This window comes from Triticum aestivum, chromosome 4B (assembly GCF_018294505.1).
Source record: "Triticum aestivum cultivar Chinese Spring chromosome 4B, IWGSC CS RefSeq v2.1, whole genome shotgun sequence".
NCBI lineage: Eukaryota > Viridiplantae > Streptophyta > Magnoliopsida > Poales > Poaceae > Triticum > Triticum aestivum.
This window is the reverse complement of record NC_057804.1, coordinates 324,355,457-324,361,330: the sequence shown is the minus strand read 5'-3', so window position 1 is coordinate 324,361,330 and position 5,874 is coordinate 324,355,457. Positions and strand designations below refer to the sequence as shown.

General features: G+C 43.9%; 1 long non-coding RNA gene across 4 annotated transcripts; it reads right to left on the bottom strand.

The window, feature by feature from the left end:
- Positions 1-326: 326 nt before the first annotated feature.
- LOC123092098 (uncharacterized) lies at positions 327-5,039 on the bottom strand. Of its 4 annotated transcripts, XR_006444205.1 has the most exons (6): positions 4,440-5,039; positions 4,235-4,331; positions 2,431-2,573; positions 2,092-2,153; positions 891-1,106; positions 327-818 (listed from the first exon to the last, which is right to left on the bottom strand). It is a non-coding gene; the product is annotated as an uncharacterized lncRNA (long non-coding RNA). The 4 variants fall into 4 exon arrangements; XR_006444204.1 differs by having other exon boundaries at positions 2,431-4,331; positions 4,419-5,039; XR_006444203.1 differs by having other exon boundaries at positions 2,431-4,331.
- Between the last annotated feature and the right edge of the window lie 835 nt (positions 5,040-5,874).

The window sequence follows — 5,874 nt, the reverse complement described above, 5'->3', positions numbered from 1 at the left end:
CTTCTATCTGGACTGACCATAAAACTTGCATCGGGAAACTCACAAAAAAAGGACGATTACAACGATATCGACAAGAATGTATGAACCATACCATTTTTACCTCAATAAACACTATACACAGAACAATCAGAACTTATTAAACAAGATGTTTTTGAAGTTTCTCACATTAACACTTTTTGTAATACAAAATCGAATGGTTCACTTTTACCTCCTCTCTTTTAAAGCATTAAAAACTAAGGAACTAAAAAAAATGGTGATCACAGTGCATTTTTGTACCACAATTCGTAATAGGGAGCACAATCCATGTGAATTGTATAAAAGATAAGTAACAGTAAAAATGGATTAGTGGTGTTTTTATAGAGTTTGTAGGACCATCACAATCAAAGTTCATAATGACATAATCACTGGTCGTGCTCCGTTGAGAAAAAGATACACAAGTACATTGCGGCCAAAGTATTACAAACTGACAAACATAATAAGCCGCCTCATTATAACAGAGCATCTCAGACGGCTTTACTCCTGTTGCTTTTCCTTGCGCGGGAGGCTGTTGATGGAGCACGCAGTGACGCAGGTAGCCATGGTCGCGACACACGCAGTGGCAGAGTCTCCGAACTGATGGTCACGACGAACTCGGGCACCCTGAAGCCATGTGGTTGCACTGAGCATGGCGCTGAAGTTGAGTAGAATACTTTTGGAATTAGGGTGATTAGGAAACAACAAACTGGTGCCTAGAAGACACTATGAATAGAACTTGCTGATTTCTCGACTGAAGCTGTTTACTGCACAACTCCTATATTGACTGAGCTACCCTGAAGTTGCTGGAATAGACAAAAGTCTTGATCAGAAATCTCACCAACGTTTGACACTAGAATGAATTTATGAAAACTTACCCAGTTTGGTTAGCTGCTGACTTGAGAAGAGACATCCTTTCTGCATCGGAGAGCTGCTGTGATGTACTAAGACATTGCATTTTCTGGCCTTACAAAATTATGGACTCTTGAGATATGAACTAATATACATATTTGTCAACAAACTTATGGTCTCTCGAGATCTGAACTGATTGTGTTACAAGCACACATACCAATTCCAACAAGCTGATGCAAGTACTGTTAAAAAGATAATCAAGTTCAGTATATTAATTGGGAGAAGTTCAAAAAATAAACTTTTTAAAAAGTTTGTACTGTTTTTTCTATAACAACTATAGTCATCTTTTTGCCAGAGCATCACAAAAGACCGCGGGGAAGAACTGAAAATCACATAAAAGAGAAACTAACATTTTCATTTTTGGTGAACCCAGCAACTTTTGCCCTTGTACTTCCAAGACTACTCTTTTCGAACTTTCTAAAATTGAAAATAGATTTGTTTGTACACCAGATGCAAGTCATTTGTACACAAACAAAAACTTATTAAGCGAATTATATGTACATGGTAAAAGATAATAAAGCAAATTATAAGAACTGTAGTGGCATTTGTCCAGCACACAGAGTGTGAGGTACCAAAGAACATCAGGCATGAGGATTTTGGAAGAAATGACAGGTACACACATCCGTGAGACTTGGTGCATTTTTACATAGCTTTCTCTGCATAAAACAATGTTTTTCTCTCATGGACATCAACGCAAATAACTTGTGTGCTAAAAAGAACATCGCAGCGATAGTGAGTGAATTCAGAAGAGAGAAAGCTTGTTGTAGATCATACCAAAAAAGGAGCAGATGATGTGTGACAGCGACAGTGAACATGACAATTTGAACTGAACTAAATTCGTTAATTGAACTAAACTCAAAAATGAGTTTAGCAAATTAGAATTGAACTGCTGGTCTCTTTTGTGCGCACTGAAGAACTGTTGTCTGGTCTCATCGCATTTTTGGAGTTCTTTGGGATCCAATGGTTCACCCAATTAAATAGCATGCAAAAGTCTTAATCATCTATGGGTTTCATGGTTAAAATGGGTTTCAAACACCACTGCTAGACAGACAGTGCTTATTTTGCTCTCGTACGTCGACTGGACAGACAAAAACAGAACACATCACTTGTGCCAACAATCCGGAAATCCCCTGAGCACAAAACTAAAACTGAGAATTATTGAGATACCTTGGGCGAATGATGACGTCACAGAACTTGCACTTTGGATGGTTCTCCTTCTCCAATCCGCACTGACAGGTTGCAGAACATGCATCAGGAAACTCACTAAACAAGCTCACCACCTTGTGGCATTAGGAAACAAACAGTAGTAGTCTTTGAACTGAAACTAGTTTTCATATTGAATTATACTAAATCAAGAAATTGAACTGAGTGGGTGACGAGTTAGTCAATGTGAAACTGAACTGATTGTTTCACATCATCCTACAGGACCAGGGTGGCCGGCTGCCGAGGTTATTGGCTAGAGAGAAGGAAGGGGGAAGAGGAACTGATGGGAGGGGCGGGTCTGACCTGATTCCAGGGGCGCACGATGGGCCTGCTTGTAGAGGCGGGGCGGTTGATCACAGGTAATCCCGTGTAAGTTCAACTATCAGGCGTGGTGGTGGAGAGAGGCTCTTTGACGGTGACGTCCGGGAGGTGCCTCGCTTCCCGATCTTCCCCAAAAGCAAGATAGACATAGACAAATTCCTTTCACTTTGTCGCTAAAAATTGGACACAACAAAAAAAATATTTTTTTCTCTCTCAACCTCTTGCATATATTTTTTAGCCGATGTTTTTCTGTCATTGAACTGATGTACTACGTGTAGTAATATATTTAACTGTTGTATTTTTTTGTAGTTCAGTGACATACATTGAATTACAATAAAATATATGACAATATATTTAAAATGCATGATGTGCTATTAAACTACAGATTATATTAAAAAGCACAAATGACTCCCATTCAAGTAGCCTAACAAACATCAAATTCTTGCTAAAACTTCAATTCTTGAAACAATAATTAGTGTACATTCTAACGAACAACTAACATGCACAGTAGGAATGGTGTATCTCTATTATCAGTGAATTGCCTCAACAAACACTAATTTGTTTGGAGTGGACTATATTAGCATATGCGCAAAACCGTGGTTATAGTCCTCTAGTTACATCATTTCGATAAAAAAAATCGTGTGTTTTGCTACAGATTACATTACTTGAGAATTTTTTCGTCTGTTTTCAATTTTAGGTCACGAAGAACCAGTAAGTTCTACTACTGGTGTAGGCCAAGTTCAAGGACTTTGCCAGCGACAAACTATGATAGTTATCCAGCGGCACCAACAACCCGAAAATGTTTTTTTCCTGAGAACACACATCACAATTTTTGAAATACATCACTACACGCACATTTTCATTATTCAGAAGCAATCAAACATGCTAATTAGTACTCATGTACTTACTGGAACCACACATATCCTAAAATATTAATCATGTACTTACTGGTATAGATCAAAGTTTCCACTTGGGAAATCAAGTTCTCCAAAACATACTAAATTCTCATTTCTACAGTTTTCAGCTCACATGTGTAGCATCAAAGAAAGAAGTAACTTCCTGTCAACAACACTTAGTAGTATATTATTCAGCATGACAAAATTGAATGTTCAACATTAGATGGGAACTTGGAAGGGGCGAAGTGCTCTACTCGGATGGCGCCCAGTGCTCAACTTGGATAGAGGTGGCTGCCGTTACGCTAGGGAGGTTCCGCACCTACCATCTCCCCTGTCTATAGATGGCGGCACTGCAGTCCAGTAGTTGTTACTCCTCGAACCAAAGGGAGGGAGAAAAGGCAGGCCTATGGCCGAGCACAACGCCTACTTGATATTCATCAGTACAACTATGACTAGACAAGAAATTATTTAATTTTAAACACTAAATGAAATCCGGATAGTCTAGTCAAAATTGCAATCTGGAGCTTTAATTTAGTTACCTCCCTTTGACAAAGAGCGAAGGATACAGAGTAGTACTGCACGTTTCTTAAACACTTTGACTAAAACCATAGCTGTTGTAGGCCTGTTGTCATCCGTGATGGTCTTGTGATTACTTAAATGGGTAGCCACGGTCCAATGTTCTAAACTATACAAAAACTCATGTTTTGATAGTTTAAATTTTGTCTAAACTTACTATTTTCCGGTCTTTGAACATACAAAACTTACAGAGATGTACTCAACCACCACCACGATGATAAGATGGACATGGACAAAAGGATTCGATGCTCATCAGTAAGTGGTAGGATAACATTCAGCAGTTAAGACAAAAGATTGAGAGTTTCAGATGATACCGAAGGATTGGCAGTTGACGAACACCTACAGCAAGTGCTCGGCGGAGTTGATGGTGAGCTGCAGCCACTGGCCAGACTAGAGGAATTGCTCGCTCTGCTGCATATTCAAGGTAAAGGTAAGAGATTAGAAAATATCAACGAATGGTTTCAAGGAGACAGAGATGGTCAGCCAATCGGCCTGTACGTCAATCTCTAGGTCGTGTACCACAGGTAGTCGGACTTGTCCCACCAATGGGAATCGACTTGGACAGCGTCTAGAGCTCATTTTGAACTAAAAAGGAGATCATGGTTGCGCCCGGAAGGAAGAGAAGGGGTTTGCCCGGGGTAGGAGGCCGACAGTGGTCAGGGGAAGAAGCCGGGTGTTGGGCGGCGCTTGGCAGTTCAGGGATGCCACGGTCATGTCCGACGAGGTCTCGGAGCCACTGGCGTGCGGGGGGCACGGCGACGGCGTCCAACGGCAGTGGTTGTGGCGGGGCGCTCCCCGGCGACAGGGCCATGGAGGCTCTGGGAGGTGGAGATGGCAGGGCGCACACCGGCGGCGGGGGCCGCGGCGGCTGTGGGAGGTGGTGGCGGTGGCACGCGTGCCGGCGGCATGGACCATGGCGCCTGCAGGAGGTGGTGGCGGTGGCGCGCGCGCCGGCGGTAGGGACCATGGCTCCTGTGGGATGTGGCAGCGGTGGCACGCGCGCCTGTGGTAGGGACCTTGGCGCCCATGGGAGATGGTGGTTGTGGGACGCGCGCCGGCGGCGAGGGCCGTGGCGGCTGTGGGCTGTGGGATGTGGGAGTGGGTATCGGGGGTGGGAGGTGGGGTTGACCGGGGTGGGGATTTTTTGATCGTGTAGTCGGGCCATCGGGCCCTATAAGAGGCGACTAGTAACAGAATATTACTAGTAACAAAATAGCCCTGTCTTATATATATATATATATATATATATATATATATATATATATATATATAATTAAAAATTCTCTTGTATAGTAGGCCTATCAATCTACATCAATTAGATGGCGTCACACTCAATGAACAATCATCGGTTTATGAAATGCCCGTTTCTTACCGCCCTGGCCCACCAAAACCCCTCCATTCCCGCGTGCGATTCCTGCCCAGTGGCAGCTGCCTGCACTCATGCGGAGCTGGATCCTCTGCCGACCGCTGCCTGCGTTCGTTAACTGACATGCAGGCCAAGTACCCAACGGGCCCACACGTCAGTGGAAGAACGATGTGGTGTCATACGTCGGAGTCAAGTGTTTCACTCGCTGCACGCCCGGCTGAATACACCTCCTTGCCGCATTCAAATGCCTCCATCAAACCCGTGTGGAAGCCGAGAAAGCCACTCCGGCCACACGTCCATTCATGACCGGGCCGGCATTAAATGCAACGCCGGCCGAGCTCCTCCCATCCGCCCTCTATTTAATCTCCTATTTAAACGAGGCCAGATACTGGCCAAGAATCGCACACCTCCGCTGATCCCCTATCTCCCCCTTCACCATTTTGGCCACTCTAACATTGACTTATGAAGAGTAGTTATCCAACATCCAAGTCGGCTGGGTGGCCCGCCAGATCCGAGCTATGCAGCTCACTAATCTAACTCCCTCTCCTTGTCGGACAGAGCCAGTTGCCGCCCCAAGGCAGCGCGTGG